A 25888-nucleotide genomic window follows, 5' to 3' on the forward strand; every position below is an offset into this window, starting at 1 on the left:
AAGAGATTGACTTAAGACACAACTTCGTCTTGTAGATTAAGTCCTGCCTCATTAACATAACTGTCACTATCCCACCTCATTAACATCATAAAACCCAGTGCCCTGGAGTAGAGGTATGATTTGCAACACATAGGAAAACCACATCAGAAGACAAAATGGTGGATAATCACACAATACTAGGAAACATGGCCCAGCCAAGTTGACACATATTTTGGGGGGACAAAATTCAATCCATGACAAGAATATTTTCTGAAAATCAAAACTAATTTTTAAACATGATCAGCCGCTGTGGGGGTCACTGTATAGAAGAATATGAAGATTTTGATTTTCAGAAAATAACGTATCAAAAGAGTAGGTTTTCTTATACCCTATTTAAGAAATTAAGACATTAGACTAGTTAAACATTAAAGGCATTAAACAATAGCGCTGCCAGGGGTCTTTTTTGAGACATTCGTTATACAGAATCCAAGGATAAACTTTTGTGACTGATCTTTCTTCTATCACCTTGAGAGATCAGGGAAGGAATACTGGAAAATGGTGGCAGTGCAGAGTAATGTTTGAATCTCAACTCAAAAACTAGAATGGCAAAACTAAAACCTCATGTATTATACCTGCTACAAAAAACAAAAAGAAAAACAATTGATGTGACTCATGGTGACCCCCCTTGTTTCACAGAAGAAATGCGCTCCATAGGATTTCCAACTCCTGTAATCTGATGGGAGTAGGTCATCAGGTCTTCTTCCAAGGCACCTCTGGGTGGATTTGAACACAAACAATTTGCACCACACCTACCACAAGGAATCATAAAATCTGAGCAGGGGGACAAACCACTGACAGCGTAAGACCTATGTGGTAGCAGCATTTCTGTAGGAGGAAAGAGAGGGAAGCAAAGTAAGGTGTGATGTACGCGAGTACTGAGATGCCATGTTTTGAAGTGGTCAATTAGGACAACCAGCCAAATTGAAAGCGACAATCAAGCCTTCCTTCACTTACTGCAACGGTGCAAACAAGTGCTAGCTCCACAGTGTTTCATTTTTCTCCCCAGAACAACACCAGGAGAGAGTCAGAAGACAGGCAATGCAGACAGGGAGAACCATCTCACTGCTGAGCAGTCGAGGACTAGGAGTGAGAAAGTACTAAGTTAGAGTAAAGTACCTTACCTAAGGCCCTGATAAAGAGGTCTCCAAATGAAAGCACCTGGACTAGGAGTGCAGCTATGTGTACCCGCATGGCTGGCCTAGGAGTGTCGGTGCCGAGTAATTGACTACAACTCCTTTCAGAAAACTGCAATATACTGGCTGTGTACCACGTTTGTTACGGGGAAGGAAGTTGTTTAGTAACATAGGGCTGTCATAACAAAGCACCACAAAGTAGGTGGCTTTAAAGGACAGACATTCATCTCGTAGCTCTGGAGGCTAGAAGTCCAAATCAGGGTATTGGCCCTATCAATTCACTCTGAAGTCTTCGAGAAAGGAACTGTTCCATGCCTCTCTCCTTGTATCTGGTGGCTTCCTGTAATCTGTGGCATTCCTTTCCTACTTATAGTTGTATTTTCAAATGGTGTCTTCCCTCTGTATGTGATTTTGATTTTGTTTCTGCATCTGTTGTCCTCTCGCCACTCTGAAGGGATTAGGATTAGGCCCCACTCTACTCCAGTTTGACCTCATTTAATTTAACTGATAACATTTTCAAAGAAAAATGTTATTTCCCTCACCGACGTCATGTTCACAGGTACCGGGCTGGGACTTCAACATATCCTTTTGCAGAACACAATTCAACCCGTAACACTAGCTTTCCATCATAGGGCTTTTCAGTCAAAGCCTTGTGTGAAAGATGACACGTAGGATTTGGGGCTAGAGCATGACTCCTCTGTGAGAACAAGAGAACTCCAAAATTGCCACCATGCATGCACTGCCACATGAGACAGGCCAATTTGAGAAGAGCAATTGATATGTTAAGAGTTTTTTTTTTTTTTTCTTATATACTAATTTGTGGATAATTATCTACGATTTAGGATTAAGTGTCATAAGCAATATAGAATTTATGAAATCTCCGAACTCCCTTTCATAATAAACCCTCATAGAGAGGAAAAGAGGCCTGAAAGAGAATCTAAATTGATCACAACAGTGACATTAGGAACAATGTAAAGAGACTGTCAACGTTAAAATGAGAACAGGAAATTGCTAGAAAATCTCAAGATATTAAGTTCCCATATCACTAAAGAATTCATAAAAATTAAAAAGAGCATTAGAGTTATGAACCTAGAAAACTTTTCTGAACCACCTCTTCATCCTATAATTTCAGGAAACTAATTTCATGCATGAAAACAAACAAAAACAGAACAACAAAAATGATTACAATTACGTTCCATATTGAATTATTTTAAGAAAAAAAGATCCTCCTCCAGTAAATGAAAGCCTTCCAGAAATATAGGCCCACAGAGCAGAGAGAAACTGTAGTCAAGCATTTCAATACAACTCAAAGTAAATTAAGATGATGATAGAAGATATTTTTAAAACAGCATAGATAAAAATGAGAAAAACTCAAATAGGACAATAGCATGTAGAAAAGAATTTGAAATAAATGAAGTTATTTCAAAAATGAAGGCTAAGAAGGCAAACAAGAGTTTTAAAAGAGTTACAGAAAATGCCTTCAGCAAAATAAAATAAGCAAACTGAGGACTTTTTTTTTTTTAATAAAAACGTGATAAAAATGATTCAAGAGGAAGTGTCTGGTATAGAATATGTTTAAGGAATATCCAGTCTATGTAAAATAGATGTCTCCAATCAAATACTAAAGCACTAAATTATTAACATTTCTCAAAAACATTATATTCCACCAAGAAAATTCCAGTCAGTTATGAGTACTTCATCAACACTCCATCCATATCTATGACCCCTTTAGAAACGGTGACTTATAAAATAAAAAAAGATATTATTAGTTTCATAATTTTAGCCTTTTATAATACTTCAACTTCAGGTTACTGTACTTGTTATATGTGACCATCTTAGCAAGAAGAATTCTTTGAATACTTCCTATCTTTATTATACTGAGTTTGTTACCGAATGTTGGTCCTTCTTTTACCATGAGTCTGGCTTATTTGTTTATGTATATATATATATATGTGTATATATATATATATATATATATACACACAACAGCACTGGGTTTATACACATATGTATGTCTTTATACGGAAACCCTGGTGGTTTAGTGGTTAAGTATTACAGCTGCTAACCAAAGGGTCGGCAGTTCGAATCCACCAGGCACTCCTTGGAAACTCTATGGGACAGTTCTACCCTGTCCTTTGGGGTCACTATGAGTCGGAATCGACTCAACAGCACTGGGTTTGGTTTGGGTTTATGTCTTTACATATGAAATAATATCCTCCCACATACACCAGGGTTTATTTAAATCTATCATTTAACAAATATATATTGATCTTCCCTATGTGTTAGTAATACGGCAATGAAAAATGCAGTCTGAACTTCATGAATTTCACACCTAATAGGGATGTGTTCTAATTATTAAATTTGCTCAGAAAAATTTGTGTTTTTCAAACACTATGATTTACTCATGAGTTTCAGAGATAACTTGCTAATGGCAGACAAAGCTGCTTCCACAAAGAACATTCTGAAGTAGGAGAAAGAGACCAAGTTTTGATTTTAAAACAGACAGAAAATGAAGATGCAATAAATTGTAAAAATGTTAACTCTCCCTAAATTAATCTATACATTTTATGGTATGCCAATGGAAATTCCAAGTAAATTTTATAAATACCAATGTAATTCTAAAGTCCTTTGGATAAATCAAATAGGTAATGTCAAAAGTGTAAAAAACACTAAACTCGTAATAGTTTTATTGAGGAATAAAAAACTAGTTGGGCAGCACTGAATAAAATTACAAAGTGCTCTGACTTTCTCAAGGGAATACAGGGTTTTTATACAAGAAGGTCAACATGACTGTAACCACAAGCACATCTTTCTTCATATCAGTTAATCTGTTTTCAAATGTATTTTTCCTAAGGGCAAACTTTTTTTCTGGGAACAATCTGCATACACTTCCTGGAATCATAGTCAAGCAAGTATAACCACATTTTGTTTTTTAAATAAGCCATGTTTTTCAGAAAGTAGGGCTCATACTTTACAAATAGCAACAGGAGTTTAAATTAAAATGAAGTCTGATCCAAACCAGCATCAGCCATTTTAGTTATACCAAGTGTCTCAGTTTTAGAATGCTCTTTCACACGTCCCCCTTTTGATCAAGAATCTCTAGGAAGATTCTTTGATCACCATTATGAGAGTGTTTTCTTCTGCATGGATTTTTTCATTGTATTGATCCTTTTCATAAATTGGATTCTTCATACACTTCTTCACCATGCCATAGCTCAGGTTCTCTGCTTCTGTGATTGTCTAGTTGGGGTATGTGTGGAGTGAGGCCACATTCAGATGAACAACTTCACACCCTAAAAAGCTAACTCAAAATGTAAAGTTGGACTCCATTAAGGACTTAGTTTCTTCTTGACACCTAATTCTCTGCATAGCAGGAGGGCCTGTGGTTTAATTAGAAACATTAGATAGACTTTTCACACAACATTTAACAGGAGCTCTGGTGGCACTGTGATAGAGTTTGGCTGCTAACCAAAAGGTCCACAGTTAAAATCCACCAGCTGCTCTTTGGAAACCCTATGAGGCAGTTCTACTCTGTCCTACAGGATAACTATGAGTCAGAATCGACTCTACAGCAACAGGTTTGGTTTTTTGGTTTATAATAATTATTACAGCAATCAAGGTGATTAATCCAGTTTGTAGTATAGACTGCAATCTGAAACCTGTGCTACTGGATTACAAAAAAAAAAAAAAAAAATTGTTGTCTTGCCATTTCTACTCGTAGGAACCCTATTGAACAGAGCAGAGCTGCCCCATAGAGTTACCAAGGAGTGGCTGGTGGATTCAAACTGCTGACCTTTTGATTGAGAGCCAAAGCTCACTGTAGCTCTTAACCACTTCTCCACCAGGGCTCAAACTAAAAATGTCTAAAAAGGGAGAGGCAGGCACAGGAGGCATTGAAGGTATCCAAGTAGCTTTTTGGCAAATTGTTCTAATATCTTGTTCTACTTCTCCTGTAATATTTATCCAAGTACAGCAGGAGGTATTAGCAATGGCACAGGCTCCTCCTTGTTGTGCTATGAGGATATCAAAAACTATTCTATCATCCAATACTACTTTAACAAGGGATTCTAAAGACATGTTAGGCTGTCATTTCATCTGCAATATTATCAGCAATTTGAGCCATTGTAGCAGAAAAACTGTTAAGAAATCTTTCAAGCTGGGGAATACTGTAGTTGGATAAGAGTGCTCAGAGGAATAACCATCCCATTCCAAGTTTATCAGCAATTGAATCTTGTGACATATATTGAGAATTTTTATATCACTAGTCCAGTTTTTTTTTTCTTAGTCCAGTGTTTATTTTTATTATAGGTGTGATATCTAAGGGGATTCCTAAAGTCTCCAAGGTGCATTGACCCATCATTCTTCAACCATCTAAGCAAGGTAATGCCTAGGCATAATATGGTCACATGGAATAGGATCCTGTACTGCAAGATAACCTGATCCTCCAAGTACAAATACATACCCATAAGGGACACAAATCATACCATTTCTGGTAGAATTGTCTAGGGAAGGGAATGGTTTGATTGGCCTTCTCAAGTCAATTTTCTACTGAAGAATTATTATAGATGGATAATCATTCTACCTCTAGCCAGTTCAAAAATTTAGTAAAAATACCCTTCCTTCCTCTCAGGCACGCTGTTAAATTCACTGCATGGCTATTTTTCCAGACTCCAGGGAGTCTCTCATGAGAGATTAGAGAGTCTTTTTGACAATCAAAAGGATCCCAAGCAGCTTCAGAACAATTCTTGTTTATAATTTGGGTTAAAATAAAGAACAGTGCCTGATGATGTGTCTGCAATCCAGGGGGATGCCAAAGTCTAACATGTATGGCCCACTTAAAGGCGAGGTTGAAGTTAGCAGTAGCATTGGCTACAAGACAGTAATTTAATATGGGAGATGCTAATGGATCTGAATTTTCATACACAGGTTGAGGAGACATGACAGGTCCAACCTTCAGTCAAATTATTGGCACTAGCTGCTGACTGAGCTAATTTAACAAATACGTTGTCTCTATAAGTATTAGAAGAAAATGTTAGGAAGAAAAGAATAAGACTTAAATGGGCTTTCATAATGAATAAAACTCCCAGGAAATAAGACCAAAGGTATACAATAAGTATGGCTATAATCACCAATTAAAGCCCATAAAACTCAGTTACATTCATGAGGTCTTGTTCTGTGACCTTGAGGTAAGCCAGCTACTTCATCTTCAGGGGGCTGATAAGTCCAAAGAGGTGTATTAGCCCCTTTAAGTGTGACAAATGGACCGAAACCACTAAGAATCATGATCTAACCAAGTTAACACATATCCTTAACCATCAAAGATGCCTCTTTGTGCACTAGTCATTCAGTTTTGAAGAACTACTTCTCTTATCATAATCATTTAAGTGTTCATTTCTTGGAGTCCATAGGCAAAACCATTTAGAACAGTCTCAATATATTTAAGTTAGAACTTTGACACAAGCCAAAACATCTTCTAATCCTATTTGAGGTGCAAAAATAGAAGGCAAATAATTATACCATTGATGTACAGATCTAGACTAAAGAGCTCTTAAAAAGGCGGAGATCGATTGCCATAGTGGCTGCAACAATGGGCTTAAGCATAACAACGATTGTGAGGATGGCCCAGGACCAGGCAGTGTTTTGTTCTATTGTAAATAGGGTCACTGTGAGTTGGAACTGACTCAACAGCACCTAATAACAACAACAATGGCTGGAAGAGGCAAGTCAGTTAATATTTGACCTTGGGTATAGCTCAATCCTATAGGACATCTGCCAAGCCATCCAGGTGGGAACCAAGGCCAAAGGTTAGAGCCACATAACCAAGATGTCCCATTTGGGCTAGTCAAACAGCAAGAATTAGAAGATGAGAAAAGCCCCTACCATAGGATATTCTATAGCCAGCATGGAGTTTCATTAAAACAACTGATTTTTACATTAAAATAAAGGGAAATAAAAATTTAAAAAATGTTTTCCTTTATCTAGAAAATAGAACATTGAACATAAGCAATATTCTCATATAAACCTCATAATAATTATTTTAGTTTACTCAGCCCTATGTAGTTAATTTTGGTTCCATGTGATTCTGGATCAGCAGCAGTCTGAAAATTCTGTCAGCTTCTACATAAGAGTTCTAGAAATCTTAATCCAATTGTATCTATGCTTGAAATGTAGTCCTCATTACAAATCTGATGTAGTTCTTTTTGGTTGAAATATTTTGGCCAAGTGTTTTCAGTGAATAAGCAAAGTAAAATGTATCTGGAGATGACAATTTAAAAATATCCATTGCTAATTCTTAAAAGTGAGAGACCTGATAGGAATTAATTCCAAAACTAACGCAAAGCCAGATAAAGCCAATTAAAAAAAAAAAAACTTTAGATGACAATATCTCTAAAGATAATGATTAACCTTATTTTCAAAAAGCTTCAGGTATAACACATGATAATCTTGAGATATAATACTAAATATTCAAGACATACAAAAAATATAGCAAGATTATCAAGTGTTTAAACATCTGAATAGTAACAAAAACTCCATAGGTAAATGCTGTGAATTCCCAAGTTAAAACCATTGACTTTGATGATGTTAGATTCCAAGGAAACAAAGTTGCAACTAAGTTAGCAACTGAAGTAATAAAATTATGATGTAATATTATGTGCTTGTTGTTTAATATCAGGAAAACATTATTGACACATAAACTTTAACTCAAAGAAAATTTGGTATTTCTCCTGATTTGACAATATATTTTGTGCAACTCATAGCATATTAAATAAACTTTTTTAGCCCTTCTATTTTTATAAAACAGCAACAAATCTTTTCGGCTTTCCACGATGTTTCAAAGTTGTCAGGATTTTCACAGGTCCCCAAGAAAGAATATTTGAGTTATTTATGCAAAGATCTTAGAGATAAAAACTTCTGCTTTTTTTTTAAACCATTTGGCTTGGTTTTAGACTCAGGAATTTTATTCTAATGAGCAGCCAAACACTGGTCTTTGAAGAAGATTACAAAAAGATTAAAAACTCTTTAATACTGTAATTAAAGAAATTTTGTTATTTTAACAGCAACAAACCTCACTGTTTGTTTTTATGCTATTTGACACCAAAAGTTCTTAAAAATCTCAGAAAGTAACCCATCCAGTTTAGCCAGATAGATAAAAACTTTGACCATATCAAAAAAATTCCCTTTTTAATAAACCTTTGTATTCATTGCATATCTTTTATAGTACACTCTTTTAAGTGGCAATAATGAACATATTTATTAGCAGTTCCAAATATATATATACCCTTTCTTTGTGGCATAAAAATCTAAAGTATGTAAAGCTAAATTATAATGAATATTAACTGAAATGATTATCAGTAAGTTTCCTAATCTCACTGAAAGAAAGAAAAGACCAAAATGATGTCAGAAAAGGCTCTGAAACTTTCCCTTGAACTTAGAGCAGCTAAAGTGAATGGAAGAAATGATGAAGTAAAATAACTGAACAGAAGATTTCAAAGGGCAGCTTGAGAAGGCAAAGCAAAATATTTTAATGAAATGTGCAAAGACCTAGAGCTAGAAAACCAAAAGGGAAGAACGCGCTCAGCATTTCTCAAGCTGAAGGTACTGAAGAAAAAAAATTCAAGCTTTGAGTTGAAATGTTGAAGGATTCTATTGGAAAAATAATGAATGTGGAGGAGGCATCAATAGCAGAAGGAAGGACTACAAAGAGTCAGTGTACCAAAAAGTATTGGCTGAAGTTCAGCCATTTCAGGAGGTAGCATATTATCAAGAACTGATAATATCGAAGGAAGAGGTCCAACATCCCCTGAAAGCATTTGGCGAAAAACAAAGCTTCAGGAGTTGACTGAATACCAACTGAGATGCTTCACAAACAAATACAGCGCTGGAGGTGCTCGCTTGTATATGCCAAGAAATCTGGAAGATAGCTACTTGGTCAACCAACTGGAAGAAATCCATATTTGTGCCCATTCCAAGGAAAGGTGATCCAATGGAATGCAGAAATTATCTAAAAATATCATTAATATCTTACATAAGTAAAATTTTGCTGAAGATCATTCAAAAGCGGTTGCAGCAGTACATTCAGGAGAATTCCAAGCTGGATTCAGTAGAGAACTTGGAACGAAAGATATGATTGTTGATGTCAGATGGATCCTGGCTGGAAGTAGAGACTACCAGAAAGATTTTACCTGTGTTTTATCGACTATGCAAAGGCATTCTACTGTGTGGATCATAACAAATTATGAATAACATTGCCAAGAATGGGAATTCCAGAACACTCATTAACAACCCACAATATGCAGATGACACAACCTTGCTTGCTGAAAATGAAGAGGACTTGAAGCACTTACTGATGAAGATGAAAGATCACAGCCTTCAGTGTGGATTACACCTCAACATAAAGAAAACTAAAATCCTCACAACTGTACCAATAAGCAACATCATGATAAACAGAGAAAAAAGACTGACATTGTCAGGGATTTCATTTTACCTGGATCCATGATCAAAGCCCATGGAAATAGCAGTCGGGAAATCAAAGGTTGTATTGTTTTTGGCTAATCTGCTGCAAAAGAGCAAAGATGTCACCTTGAAGACTAAGGTGCATCTGACCCAAGCCACTGTATTTTCAATCATTTCATACACATGCGAAAGCTGGACCATTAATAAGGAAGTCTGAAGAAGAACTGATGCCTTTGAATTATAGTGTTGATGAAGAGTATTGAATATACCATGGACTGCCAGAAGAATGAACAAGTTTATTTTGGAAGAAAAACAACCAGAGTGCCCCTTGGGACTTTGTCTTATGTACTTTGGACATTTTATCAGGAAGGACCATTCTCTGGAGGAGTACATCATGCTTGGTAAAGTAGAGCATCAGTGAAAAAGAGGAAGACCCTCAACAAGATGGATTGACACAATGACTACAATATTGGGCTCAAACATAACAACAATTACAAGGATGGCCCAGGAACAGGCAGTGTTTTGTTCTGTTGCACACAGAGTCAGTATGAGTCAGAATAAACCTGATAGCACCAAATAACAACGACAACATTACATAAAGATCTTGGAAATTATTATAAGCCTATATACCACAAAACAAAATTACTGTTGAAACAATTATTTAAATAGGCTATAATTTTATTCAATATTTTCCATGTCCCTTATTTTTTAATTTAACCTTAGATTTTATTGATGTTTTTAATCAAAATTTCTCCATTCTGCCCTACCCTTTCATTTCATGTTCATTAATTTCTAAAAAAAATTAAGTATAAATTTTATGTAAGTCCTTATCACTAACCTGACAAAAATAAAGTTTTTTGAAGAAATATTGTAATCTAGTTTTAATAATACCATCTGAAGGTAGGGAAATATTCCATTTTAATAACCTTATATTCTGCCCACTTTAAAGGGCAATTTAGAATAATTTGTCCTTGTTAAGGCCTTGTTATTCCAAACAAAATAAACAATCTATCCTTTTTCAGTGCACTTTTCAAATAGACCAATTTATATCACAGTTTCTCAGAATAGTTACTAAAATCCCAGATCATAAGACAGGTGCAAGAAGCAGTTTTTCTTGGAAGAGAAAACAACTGAGATTTGATACAGTCTCATGAAAAACAGCCAACTTCCAGCTCTGGCCTCCAACTTGATATAAGATAGAAACTCAGGCACCGTGCTCTAGACCAGACAAGCTCTCTGGAAAAAATGAAGCAGAAAAACCATGTAAACTCACCTGTCTGTGAGGCCAGCTCAAAAACCAGGCCTGTGCAATACCAGAAGCAACCTAGTTTCTTAAAATGTACACAGCAATTCTTTTGTAAGGTCTACCAAATTCAACAAAAAAACAAGTCCTAGAAAACTCATTAAATTTCCAGAGTCTCAGATGGAGGGATATCAGACTCTCTGACAAAATCCGAGCATCAAATAAAAGTTTCCCAGAGGAAAGAAAAGACAATGCATATGGGAACTCGTTTTCCCAAAATGGAAGGAAAAAGAGTAGATGGAGACTCATTTTCCCAAAATGATCACTGAGATTTCAAATTATTTCAAGTATATTCAGCTTATAGTGTTTTTAGGCATGAACCCCAAACCAAACCAGCATCCCAGTAGGTGGAAATCTAGGCTTATTTATCAAGGATGTTAAGAATAGCTTGAAACTTTGGTCTCCCAGACTCAAATAAAATTCTTAGAAGGAAGTGTGCCACGGGATTGGTCAGTGTGCCTCTGTTGCATGAAAGTTTTCTTATGACTTGTGGGCAGCCTAGAGCTCTGGCCCATCTTATGTTCCAGCTTATCCTTTCACAGGTGTCTTCCTGTCAGTGAGGAACACCCTAGAGGCTTTTCAAGATGCTGAAACCTGTGCCCACATTTTTATGAGGCTTAAAATCTCTAGGATTCCTTTGTAACAATCATATCAATGTGGTTTCATTCCTTCTGAGCCTAATTCATTCTGCTGACTAGAAACTTAATCTCTTATTTTAGACCTTAAATATACTAGTCTCTCCAATTGCAAAGTACCCTAAAGTAGCCACTGATTTTCCCAACTACCCTGAGAGAGGTTACACCAGTCAAACAGGAACAAACATTATTAAGAGACCAAAATGCCTGTTCGTGTAGCGAGCAAGAGTCTCAGAAAGTGGCTTTTAATCTTCTTTAGATATGATATTCCTCATTTTATAATGACAGTCAAACCAAATTTTACTTGCAAAAATCAAATAAAATCCACAATAAAGCTTGAAAAGCTATCAGCACAAGAGAGTTGAGCTTGGATTTAAGATTTTTTTTTTTTAAGTTTCCCAAGAATTTGGGAAAGTGCAGAGGCCGAAGTGGCTCAGCGGTACTGTGACAGTGTTCTTAATGCCTTGGGAATCACAAAAAATAATGTACCTTCAAAACCTCGCTTCTGACACCAGAATGTCAAAAGGACTAAGATGCACCTGACCCAAGCCATGGTGTTTTCAGTCACCTCATATGCATGTGAAAGCTGGGCAATGAATAAGGAAGACTGAAGAAGAATTGAAGACTTTGAATTATGGTATTGGTGAAGAATATTCAATATACCATGGACTGCCAGAAGAACAAACAAATCTTTCCTTGAAGAAGTACAGCCAGAATACTCACTAGAAGTGAGGATGGCTTGACTTCATCTTATGTACCTCAGGCGTGTTATCAGGAGGGTTCAGTCCCTGGAAAAAGACATTGTGCTTGGTAAACTAGAGGGTCAGTGAAAAAAGAGGAAGACCCTTAATGAGATGGATTGACACGGTGGCCGCAATGATGGCTCAAACATAGCAATGATAGTGAGGATGACATTGGACTGAGCATTGTTCCTTTCTGTTGTATAGTGTCACTATGAGTGGGAACAGACTAGATGGCACCTAATGACAATAACGAGAATACTAGGATACTTATTAGAATGTACCAGAATGTTTAGGAAGGAAAGACTAGATTTAACAAATATTAAGGTAATGATTAAAAGAGTGGTGGTTGTTGTTATTAGTTGCCATCAAGTCAACTCCACCCATGATGACCACATGTTTGCAGAGTTGTGTGCCGAGTAGAACTGCTCCATAGAGTTTTCAAGGCTGTGACCTTTTGGAAGCAGATCACCAGGTCTTTCTTCTAAAGCACCTCTAGGTGGGTTTGAACTGCATATTTTTTAGCTAGTAGTTGAGCTCCTAATTGTTTGTGCTACCTAGGGACTCCAAAAGAGTGGTATCTGTACCTGTTGCCATCAAGTTGATTCCAACTCATAGCAACCTTATAGATCTGGGTAGAACTGACCCATAGGGTTTCCGAGGAGCAGCTGGTAGATTCAAACTGCTGATCCTTATGTTAGCAGCCAAGCTCTTAACCACTGTGCCACCAGGGCACCAAAACAGTGGTTGTGACATACAAATTGACACATAGAAAAATGGAAAAGTCAGGAAAATTCAGAAATATACCATATATATTGGGTAATTAAGTATATTTAAAGGAAAAAATTTAAGTCTGTAAAGATCATTTATTAGATAAAGGGCATGGAATATGAGTGAAAACTAGATTTAAATTCCTAATCTATTATTTACATCAGAAGAAATTCTAGAATAATTGAGTAATTCAGTGAAAGAATTCCACTAAAGTGCAAAAACGTCTAATTTTATTCCGTATTGCAGTGGTTAGCTTTCTTCAGCAGCATATAAATCCCAGAAGCTAGCCATGAAAATGATTACTAAATATAAATTAAGTAAATTAAAAACGATTTTTTTTTTCAAATTAACAAAAGATGAGCAAGCTAATTGGAGATAATTAGCCATTTAATGTCAGTGTCAGCAGCTGCTATGTAACAAGTTAAGACAAAATCTCAGTGGCATAACCAGGTAAGGAATTACTCTCAAGCACATGTATCTACGTTGCCTCTGGATGGGCTATTCTAGGCGGGGTTCTGTTAGGCAGTTCTGCTTCAGGCTGCTGCACCAGCTGGGCGTGGATCCTGGCTGCTGTTGGGCTCAAGTCTTAGCATATGTTCAGTGTGCCAACTAGACCAGAAGGGCAACGGTGATCACAGGGAACCTCTTCTAATTGTGGATCAGAAAACTGTGAGAATTTAAGTTCATTCTTGTAAGTCAGTTTTAAGTCTCTCCCCCATCCTATCAGTTAACTTCTCCTTGCCAAAAACAAGTCACACAGACAGGGACAAGGTCAAGGAAATACATTCTCTCATCATAAGGCCACAGCAAGGGTTTTGATGTATAATACTATCAAAGAGAACTGAAAAATTGGGACTAACAATTGACTTTTTAACAATAAGGGCAATATTTGCAATTCATATAACATAAAAAATGAAAAGTCTTTGTATATAAAGAGTTCCTACAAATCAATTAGAATTAAAATACAAGAAATGTTAATAAAGGAAATAAATGGATAGTTTTTAGAAAATAAGTAAATATGCCTCAATTATGCAAAGTAACCCCATTTATAGTACCTGTTGCTGTTGTTGATTCTGACTCATAGTAACCCTATAGGACAGAGTAGAACTGCCCCATAGGGCTTCTAAGGAGCAGCTGGTGGATTTGATCTGTCGACTTTTTGGTTAGCAGCCAAATGCTTAACCACTGTGCCACCAAGGCCCCCATTCATAACAGCAGGAATGTAAAAGAAATATCCGGTATTGGCAAAAACACCAACAACACTGAAATACTTTGTGTTGGTTATGCATTCTCATTCATCAGCATATCTACAGACAGTAATTCAAAAGGTTGTGTGCACACATGTATACATACAAAAAACCTTTTGTCCTGGTGGTTAATTTATTTATATATGTGTATCCTTCTGTTATATTACGACAAATACTAAATAATTGTGCATAAAATCACATTCATACTAGCTCTGTTTAAAACAGCAGAAGATTGGAAACATCTAAAGAACAATGTGTCAGACTGGTCACATGCTTCATAATACACCTCTACAATTATACCCAGCCTTTAGAAAGTCAGCTCTGTATGTTCTCAGGTAGAAAGATCTCCAAGTCATATTAAGAGTCAAAACACACACACACACAAGGTTTAGAATAGAGCTTATGATAGCCTCACATTTCTGCAAAAAAAACAAAGTTGGAGTGAGATTCTGTTTGCATGAAAGTTTTTAAATATATAGGATACGTTTGGAGAACAAGAAATTGGTAAAAAGTATTGTCTCAGCGAAGGGAAAACTCCAGCTGTCATTGAGCTGAAAGATGGAAAAACAGCATCACCATCAGTAGACCTGTAAAGGACACAGATCCTTCTCTACACATGTTCAGGAGAAATGTATGTTTACACCTCAGGATTTATCTCTGGAACTTGGAGTAGTTTTCAGTTTTATACCTGCTATACCTTGATAGCACTGAGATGCCTTTCATCCATTTCATAATACCTGCTTTCGTCAATGAGAATATGAATTTTAGAGTGCAAATTTTTGTAGGACAATCACTATCCTCTTTCATTTCTTTTGAAATGACCCAAAATTATGCCACTGATGATGTTGATAATGATGACAATACAGATTATAGTAATTTTCTTGTTATCTTCCAACCTTAGAAAATTATTTGCTCAAAAAAAATTTAATACTGTAGTCCCTTCATTATAATTATTATCATCTAAAGATGTCACATACAGTTTTAGGTTTGTTTTGAGGGCTATATGAAATAGAACAATGACTGACTAGATAATAATTGTAAGTTATCTTTAGTTATTTTTATTAAAATTTTTATTCAATGTTACTAGAAATCTTAGAGCTCTTTTACTATATCTTATACTTAAGTAAAGCTAAAGTTTGTGAAGGTCAGCACGTTAATTCATACAACTAGTACTAGCTACTCATAATAAATTGAATAATGGCTTCTGCCATTGTAACATCTACCCAAAAACAACACCAAATCAGTTGCCACCATTTATTTGCACCACTAAGGACTCCTTGTAATATTTAGGTCCTCTGGTGGTGCAGGGGTTAAGTGCTCTGCAAAAGGTTGGTAGTTTGAAGGCACTGGCCACTCCCTGAGAGGAAGATGTGGCAATCTAGTTCCATAAAGATTTACAGCCTTGGAAGTGCTATGGGGCAGTTCTACTGTGTCCTATAAGGTCACTAAGAGTCAGAATTGACTGGATGGCAATAGGTTTTTGGTATAATTTGGATAGAAATATAGATAAATGAGACATAGTTCAAGAGTGACAGAAAGAGAAATTATACACTAATTTAGTAATCTCATATATTATAATTTTTCTATTTCATCTCTCCAGCTAATGTCACAGGTTTTTTCTGCCCTGCTAATAATTTGCCGGATCATCTGAATTAAATCCCTAGTGGAAATGGAGAGGTGTAAGAACATAGTCTTTTTACAGCTTTGCATCTATAAATGTTAGTTCCTTCTCTTCCCTTGTCTTTGAAAATTTAATATGTATTTGGATTTCAGCAAACTTGTCAATTTGAGCATTGTTATTATTAACAAACAATTTCATCACGTGGCTCTACATATTCTTAAAAGACAATTCTGGCTTCAAAAAGTGGCAGGCTGTCCTTAGAAGGAGCACTGACGCAAAGGATACTAGTAGGAGCATCAACACTGCCCTAGCAGCGATGAGGAGCCCTGGTGGCGCAGTGGCTAAGAGCTTGGCTGGTAACCAAACTGCCGGCAGTTTGAATCCAGCAGCTGCTCCTTGGAAACCTTATGGGGCAGTTCTGCTCTGTCTTATAGGGTCGTTCTGAGTTGGAATCAACTCAAAGGCAATGGGTTGATTTTTTAGGTTAGCAGCAATGATCCACCACCAGCAGCAACCCGTGACCGTGGAGGCAGATACGTATGTTCTACTGATCTCATGCTTGAGCCACAAGTAAGAATACACCCAAAGTAGAATAACAAAGATTTCCTTTTTTATGATGTACACCCAAGTTTATACTTGTTATTATACTTAAATTTTGTTAGAAAATTTATTGAGGCAGAGTAGAACTGTTTCACACATTTTTCAAGGAGTGGCTGGTGGATTCGAACTGCCAACCTTTTGGTTAACAGCTTGGCTCTTAACCACTGAGCCACCAGGGCCGCATTTAATAGACAGGAACTGAATTCAGAAAAATTTGGTAATTAAATATTTGATGTCTCCCTGATAATGCTTTCAAAATTGACTAGAATGTAGGGTTTCTTGATTTAGGTCCCAAATAAGTGAATGATGTAAATTAGTGGGAGTAATAAATACCTATAAGGGAAAAAAATAGGATTAAATTATATTCAGCACAAGCCAGAATGATAATGGTAATATATATAAGATTTAGTATAGTTTAAACGGAGGGGCACTATACCAAATAGAAAAACACCTATTTATTTAGAAATATTTACTATAATTTTAAAGTTACCCTATGTGATTCAGATCAGATTATATTACATACACCTTATGCAGATTTAAGGTAGAATTTATAATAATGATAATTAGGTATATGTTAGTATCTAAACATTTATTGATATGAAGATTTTATATTATAAACCCATACTTATGGAATAATTTTGTCTCTCAGTTGAAATATTTATTACTTTTCTCAGTAAGAAGAACAAAATTCTTTTAGTACTTTTTCAAATGCTCAAAATTAAAAACAAAATTTTCTGTGAAAATACTATTAGCATCTTACTCTAAGTATCCATATTAGAAGTGAATTTATTTTACAAAGCGAACACTCAGTGAGAAACACATTATCACTTGAAATGAGCTGAAACAAAATCTTCCAATCATTGCAGATGCCCCAGATGGAAGACTAGAATTTCTGCAACATAAATAATCAGAACTACAGGTTAGAATCTTCAGATTAAAATGAATATTGTTACAAAGTCAGAACCATGTTCTAAAGGTCAACATCAGACTTGAAACGCTGTATCAAAAATATTAGGAGATTTACTAAATAGTTCCAAATGAAATAGAGGGAATAGAAGTCTAGAAAATTGTCCTATTTATAAGAAAGCTGTTTAAAAACTAAATGTAGAACAAAAATTAAACTACACACTAAGAAGTTTAGCATTGAATTCTAAATATAGACTGATGGTCGGAGGGAAATAAAAATGCTATTAAAATAACTTAAGAAGTAGAAATCACTAAATTTATGCTACATTTTCCCTAGTAGCTTATCTCATAGTTCCTGGTTTAATACTACCTCAGCAATTACCTGAAAACAATACTTATAGTAATAAGAAGAATAAATCTTTCAAGTAAAACAGTTCAGGTACTGGATGGGCTGGGAGCTGATTTTGAGTCTCTGCCACCAATTACTCTGTGAACAAGCCACTTCACCCAGTCTCCTCCTTGTAGGTAGTAGTGCCCCCTCTTGAAAATAAACAGAAAATCCAGTAGATGACCAGGAAGTCTCTTCTAACGCTTTTTTATCTATGATTTGTGATAAATGGGTTGGCACGGAGGCTGTGGATTAGTGTAGCTACTCTTACAGTTACAGCTGATGTGAGGGCATTAACGGAAGAATTCCGGGGCTTACCCATAAAGAAATCTGTTTATACTGTCCATTAATTATCACTTTAAAAGGATATCTCACTCCTGGTGGTGCTTTCTCAATAACGCTTTCCCCAAGATTTAAAGGATGTGCTTATCTTTCTTGGAACCCTTGTGGCGCAGTGGTTAAGAGCTACTGCTGGTAAGCAAAATGCTGGCAGTTCTAATCCACCAGCTGCTCCTGGGAAACCCTATGGGGCAGTTCTACTTTGTCCCGTAGGGTTGCTATGAGTTGGAATCGACTCCATGGCAACGGCTTTGGTTTTGGTTTTTACATTTCTTGAAACCCTATCTTTTTTGATTATCTCATCTTCCAAAGAAGGGCAGCGATCTTCCATTTCACAAACACATTGTTAATTTTTTTTTCCCCCTTCAGTGTTGCCAGTGGATGACAGAATGTTTCGTTTAATGACAAAACATTAGATCTTTGGCCAGCATATTAAATTTCAAGAAAGTATTAAAGCACTTGGAAGAATGTAAATTTTGCAAACCATATATATACGTATTTTATTATTATTATTTGTGGGGCTCAATGGAAGCATTATTTGCACCTGTCTCAAAGACTGAGGAGAGTCACATGGCTGTGAAGCTTCTGACACCCCTGGGTGGTGCGAGCGGTTACTGTGCTGGCTCGGCTGCTTGTAGAAGTTGGGCGATTCCAGAGGTGCCTCAGAAGAAAAGCCTGATGATCTACTTCCAAGAACTCGGTCATTGAAAACTGTATGGAGCACAGTTCTGTGTCGACACACGTGAAGTCACCGTGAATCTGAATGGACTAAGTGGCAACTGGTTGGTGGTACTGGGAGCAGGACTCTGAGGCAACAGGGCCTGGATGCTTTTCCTGAGCTCTCTACAGGTCATTAGTTTTTGTCGCAAGGCAAATTTAGCAGCCAATTATTTCTCTTTTCTCCTTTTTTTTTTTTAAGTTTTTTTATGTCAAATATGATAGGTTCCTTGACTTAATTTTAATGAATCCATGTTTACCTCTAGCACATGGGTGGCCATGATTCAATATTACTACTGATAGGCTTTGAATATAATTCGTGTTGATAAAAAAAAAAGTGAAGGAAATATTAAAAGATGTCCCTACTTTTATCTACAATGTTCCAAAACTGACCTTTTAATCTCTGACTTCCCCACTGTTTCCAAGAAAGAAGAATCTCTACTAAAATATATTTATTATCAAATACAACAACCACAAACAACCCATTGCCGTCTAGTCGATTCTGACTCATAGAACCCTACAGGACAGACTGGAACCACCCCGGGCAGTTTCCAAAGGGCATCTAGTGGATTCAAATTGCCAACCTTTTGGTTAGCAGTTGTAGTTCTTAACCCCTGCACCACCAATGTTTCCTCAAATCCAATAGTCAATGGAAATGCAATAATGACAGCCACATTTGTGAGATATATGTATGTATCGATAGACAGTAGATACATAGGTAGGTAGGACAGACAAAAATTGCATGGAAAACCTGAAAAATCTGAGATCTGAGAAACAAACACCTAAATTTCCTTTTCAATTCAGTATTGGGAGCATTCAAATCACCATCATATTCAGTCAACTGTAAAGGTTGTTCAGGTTAATATTCATTTTTCAATCATGCCATTCAAAGATTCAGCAAATGTTTTTCCCTTGGAGATCATTTTACTGAACATCCTAACTTCATCACTTTTACTTATACGGTTTCTGGAGCCCTGGTGGCATAGTGGAGTTAAGAGCTCGGCTGCTAACCAAATGGTCAGCAGTTCAAATCTACCAGCTGCTCCTTGGAAATCCTATGGGGCAGTTCTACTCTGTCCTGTAGGGTCGCTATGAATCTGAATCTACGGCACAGCAATGGGTTATACTGTTTCCAGGCTCGACCAAGAAGAATCAAAGCAAGTTTAGTAAGGAACCTAGGCTCTGAATACCTACTCAATTCTGAGATAAAGATATTAGAGATTCTATTCTTATTTAGGAACCAGTCAATATTAAAATATAAGCAACACACGATTATCAAACACAGAGGCTAAGCAGTGCTATAGAGTCTCCGGATGATACTTCCTTTACATTTTTCTTTTCTCCACTTTTTTTTTTTTTTATAATTTTTGACTTGGTATTTGGACTCTGTGGTAGTGAGGTGGAAACTTTTTTACTTTAAATTAATAAACACAGTTTAGTGAGGATCATCTTCAAGACTCATAAACTATTTCACTTACATGAACACAGTGAATTAAATACGTGGGCATATTTGTTCAGTTGAGCATAGCTTTACTTACGGTGAAAAGGCAAAACCTTACTTTGATTTTTTTTCTCTATTTGTATTTAGGGCTGATACAGAATATCCAATTGACCATACTTAGGCTGATATATGTAGACTCAATGAAAATGTGTGACTTGCATTTCCCTTTGTGGGGAAAAGAATTGTGCTTGAAAAACAAAAAACTATCATATCATTGCAATGGTGGGAATTGGGGACTTTTGAAATTAATAATATGGAATTATAGTTATTTATTTAATTGGTTCTACTCTACTGCAGTGTTTAACAAGCTCAGATAAAGGGGCTAGTCTTTCACAATTAGTCTATTAATGTCTGGCTATTTTAAAAGCTTTTATTGGTTGCAATCAGAGGGTATCCCAAGGAATAATATGTCTAGCACCTTTATACATGGAAGATATTCGGCTTGCTATTTAGCTCTTTGGTCTGTGGACTTTGTCTTAGCATTAGGATTTCCAGAATCAAAGCAAACATCTAAAACACCCCAGATGACTTCCATAAACAAAATAAGTTAATCAGTTATAAGTGACTAAAAGGCATTCCTGATTTCTATTGAATAAGTATTTCCTAGTTTTAGATGTGTAAATGCAGGCAATGTAAACCACGATGCAATGATAAAGTTTACATAGCACCATTAATCGACATGAATAAGTAGTGTATTTCTTCTTCTGTATGAATATGATATATTCTAAATATGAGATTTGCATTTATTTAAACTCAGTGGTAACCACACTTTTCAACCTTTATAATCTTTCAGAACTTGTTGCAGGAAGACAGAAAATTATTACTCTTTGTGGTCGAAAGTCTAAAGATTTCATATTATATAGGCAATCACAACAAACATTATACAATGAACAAATGGAAAGAATTGGCACACTGTACCGTAAGGTCAGGGGTACTAACCAAATATGTTTTTCAGTACAGGTGATATGCTTGAAGACAGGTGTAATGATTTGTGATCTCCTAATTGATCCCTAGCCCTTTCTTCCATCTACCAACATTCTTTGACCTCTGACTGCCTTGCTTTCTACTGAGTCTCAGTGCTATGCTGGTACTGTATTCTCTCTAAAGTCATGCCAGTTGTTGTTTTTCTCTTATTCATGTGTGATTTCTTTTTAATGTATGTGCTTGTAACTTTATGTGAATAGATTTTAATCGAGTTTCAAAATAAAACCTCTCCTTTGATGATCTACAAAGCAGGCATTTGATAATCGAATCAATTGATTTCAATATTTGATCTCATGAACACCATCAGTTAAAAAAATACACATATGCGCCCTTGCTTTTCAGGTTAGGGCTCTTGGAAGCTGAAATGTGCTCCCATATAAAAGGAATATTCACAAGCTCTGCTAATTCTACAGTGATTGAATTCAGCGATGGCAATTTAAAGTAACAAAATGTAGTGCCTACCAACCTTGGAGAGTAGGAACAAATCAGAGCTCCTCTGTGTTTAAATTGATTTCTAGAATAAAAATAATTGGAGCTCTAAGGGTAATAATAATAATATAGAGAAGAGAGGGTATATTATATGCTCTAGTATAAAACATTTTAGAATGTTGCTATTGACATTTAAATGAGAGACATCTGATATGTTAGTGAACTGAATTATAATTAAATGTAGAAGCATAATTAAATAGAATGATAATAAAATTACGTACCCACACATTTAAAAAGTGAGAGAACATCTCCAGAGGCCACGTGTGTGCTTCCGTATCTGGTGTCTTTAGCAGCACCATGGGCGCCAGATCCGGAACTTAGTTTATAGCTTACATGCAGGGCCTGATCAAAACCCTGTGTCCTAAGAGGTGGGACTAAGAGCACAGGTTGTTACAAAGAACCAAGTCTTTGTAAAGACAATAGGGAGGATACCTTTAGATTACCCTTCATGGCTGTTGTTAAATCCCAGAACTTGCCTGGATAAAATTCCTTGAGGAAGATAATGCGTATTAACAAGCCCTTTAGGAAGACCAACTGCCGCAGAGATGGAAAGTAATTCCAATGCATGGAAATTAATATAATAAGAATTAGCCAGCTAGATATACTTATTTAGCAAGTATACTTATTTAATTATAAATACACTAATTAATAAGGTCAAGAATCGGCTAGTTTCCATGAAACAAGAAATGAGATTATGAAATAGAAAGCAGAAAAGGAGCTGAGAAAACAGAAAAGACAATTACATAAGACAACAAGTTATGCATTTCATTACTGCTGTAATTAAAACACTCTCACGGTGGGGGAAACAACACAGATGAGCTGTAATTAGTACAATGGAAGCTCCGTGAGGAGATCTCCAGTAGTGGAGCATGAGGAAGTCAGGACACCAAACTCAGCATAAACTGTTTGTGCCAACTACTGGTGATGTGTTTCCATACAGATTACACTCAAGAAAATCCTATGGAGCGGTTCTACAGTGAGGAGGTGAGATGAAAAGTCAGTGCCCTCCTATTATATAGAGAGAACAAAGTAAGCCATAAAAACATTTTTATGATGATAATAGGCCAAGGTAAGCCATAAGGCTATTTTATAATATGCCAAAATTTTTATTAAAAAACAATGATTTTTCACATTCTGCTGCCCTTTTACGACAATGATTAATGAATTTTCACCTGGGGTTGCTTTATCTATGGAGAAGGAGGTTTCTCTTAGCGTTCCCTTAAGTTAACTCTTCAACAGCCGAGGGGGCATATATGTTCCAGCTAAGTTTTCCACCCCTGGAGGTTTACCGGCAGGCATTTGAGCTTTTTTTTTAGTACTTTGTGGCACCCTGGTGGATACTGGTGCAACTGCCTAAAAAACAAGGAAGTTGGTCTGCCCCACATTTAAGTGTTGAGAGCCATTCCTATGAGGGGATGCTGCTCAGAAGAGTAATTGTGTGAAATTTTGTGTCTTTTGGCTTCTGTACAGCGAAGGAGGGCTTGCAAGTATATTTACTATTACCTTTGTGTTATACCTTTGTGAATCTGCCAGGCGCTCCTTGGAAACTCTATAGGGCAGATCTACTCTGTCCTATAGGGTTGCTATGAGTTGGAATTGACTCAACGGCACTGGGACTGGGTTTGTGTTATTGGGAAGATACTGTTGCTGGCATTCATGAATATTCAAGTAAATGAGTTATTTTTTGTGGTGAAAACTGTTCAAGATGCACTTCCTGGGCCATGGGACCAATATGTACCATGTGTGTGATATGCTTCATGGAACATGGGACCTCTATGGCCCACTTGCATTAGTCACCTCCCTGATGACAGCTTTTATATAGTGCTCACCTCCCTGAAAACACCTTGTGATGCATCTCTTGGGCTATGGGATCGATATGTACATCAAGTGTGATGTATTTGATAGAACGTGGGACCCATATGGCCTACTTGCAATTGGCATCCCATTTTTTCAAATAATAAGAAACTACCACTAAACAATGATTCAGCATCCATTCCATTAGTGACCAACAAGGCCTTACTAAAAAACACATTCCCCCAGTGAATTCATCTATGAAAGGGTTAAATACTGTGAGAGTACCCTCTTTCTCCTCTATACCTGTAGCATGTACATGTTATAACTTCTGAAGAAATATAATTAGTCATTGTACTGCCTAGTTTGCTCGTCGGCAGTATCTACTTATAAATTATAATGGCATAACCTTTTAAGGTAATTAACAGGATCCCCTTCTATATTTATTTTCTCCATGATAAATTGTTGACTTTTTCAGCCTTAACGTTTGGATAATTACATCACTGTTACAAATATGAAGTATATCCATTTATTTGTCTGATAACAGAGACTAGGATAATAGTTGAGAAAGTACATACTAAACTCCCCAACACCCCTTTCTCTCAGGAACGGGTCATTAGGAAATAGATAACTCTGCTTCAGTGGACACCATAGAATTCTTTCAACCTAAAGAAATGCATAGTAGAAATATAGTCTCTTTACATTGGTAGAGCTTTTGATAAAATTGTATCATTATGTTAAAATAATACTATGAGTATACGAAAGCTGTAGGACTTTAAAAATAATAATTAGATGTGATTTTTATGGTACATTTTTGCCATAGTGGTTAAGAGCTACGGCTGCTAACTAAAAGGTCTGCAGTTCGAATCCCCCAGGAGCTCCTTGGAAACTCTATGGGGCAGTTCTACTCTGTCCTATAGGGTTCCTATGAGTTGGAATCAACCGGTCCGCAATGGGTTATTTTTATTATCATTATTTTAGAAGCTTTACCTATGCAAGGCAGATAGGCTATTAGCTACTTCCTCTATTGTTGCAGGAAAGAAAATTAAGATCTTGTTGTTACCTGCTATTGAGTTGATTCCAAAATATTGTTGCTCACAAGGCTCAACATTTTTAAGTGTCAGAACTAGAAGCATGTTCTAACCTGCAGTACAGTAGGTATACCATTGTGCCACGCTGCCTTACTTACCTCACAAGGCTGTAGGAACAGTGCATTTTCAAAGGTACGATTCTGATTCATAGCGACCCTATAGGCCAGAGTAGAATTCCTCCAGGGGATTTTTAACACAGTAAAAAAAAAAAAAATAAAACATTGCCGTTGAGTCGATTCCAACTCATATCGACCCTATAGTTCGAGCAGAACTGCCCCATAGGGTTTCCAAGGAACTACTGGTGGATTTCAACTGGCAACTTTTGGTTAGCAGCCCAGCCCTTAACCACTGTGCCACTAGGGCTGCTCATTAAATGCCTACTCACCTTCCCCCAGGCTTTCAGTTTCTCCAATCAGATCAAGAACACTTGAAGTGGACTAATGAACCACAACTACAACAGCCTCCACCAGACTGAGTCCAGCACAAAGAAGTGGCGCCCATCTACCACCACTGACTGCTCTGACAAGAATCACAGCAGAAGGTCCTGGACAGAGCTGGAGAAAAATGTAGAACAAAATTCTAACTCAAAAAAAAGACCAGGCTCACTGGCCTGACCGAGACTAGAGAAACCCTGAGAATATGGCCCCCGACATCCTTTTAGTTCAATAATGAAGTCACTCCCGGGGTTCACCCTTCAGCCAAAGATTTGACAGGCCCATAAAACAAAATGAGACTAAAGGAGCACAACAGCCCAGCGGCAAGGACTCAGAGGCAGGATGGGACAGGAAAGCTGTAATAGGGAACCAAGGTTGAGAAGGAAAGAGGGTTGACATGTCATGGGGTTGTTAACCAATGTCACAAAAAGCTATGTGTACTAATTTTTAACGAGAAGCTAGCTCTGTAAACCTTCATCTAAATTACAAAAAAAAAAAAAAGAACATTAGAAGTTCAGGCTGTATTTTCCACCCTATCCTCTCAGATAATAAATCATGGAAGGTACATAAGTTTAAAGGTGGAATGAATTCTTAAGTATTTCTAGAGAGGAATAATTACTACACAGACTTGAAATATATGATGAAAATGAACCTGGTCTAGAAAAAGATCAATCACATAACATTGTAAACAGAATAGTCAAAAAT

Source organism: Elephas maximus, chromosome 23 (assembly GCF_024166365.1).
Source record: "Elephas maximus indicus isolate mEleMax1 chromosome 23, mEleMax1 primary haplotype, whole genome shotgun sequence".
NCBI classification, from domain to species: Eukaryota; Metazoa; Chordata; class Mammalia; order Proboscidea; family Elephantidae; genus Elephas; species Elephas maximus.